Below are 348 nucleotides of genomic sequence, written 5' to 3'. Positions count from 1 at the left end.
AATGGCATCCTTGTCTTAAGGATGGAGACAACCCGGGCCCGGAAGGAACCAGAACCAGAACTTATTCCCGGGATCCCTGCCAGGGTTCCCCGGGTCCCCAGACCCAAACCACCAGCCGCCCCTTTCCCGCGCTCGCGGAACGGCCGGTGTCCCGGGAGGGCCCGAGTTTTGAGCAGATCGACGAAGCGGGATCCGCAGGAGGCCTTCGAGCATGCTTCCGCGGGCGGCGGGACCAGGCCTGCGGCCCAGCGACAGTCGCGGACCTCAGACACCCTGGACGGGAGGCGAGACCCTAACAGCGCCAGCCGGCGCCCCGCCCCGTCACGTGACCCGAGCTCCGGCCGCCTG

The sequence above is a fragment of the Suricata suricatta genome, chromosome 16, assembly GCF_006229205.1.
Source record: "Suricata suricatta isolate VVHF042 chromosome 16, meerkat_22Aug2017_6uvM2_HiC, whole genome shotgun sequence".
NCBI classification, from domain to species: domain Eukaryota; kingdom Metazoa; phylum Chordata; class Mammalia; order Carnivora; family Herpestidae; genus Suricata; species Suricata suricatta.
Note: the sequence above shows the minus strand (reverse complement) of the source record.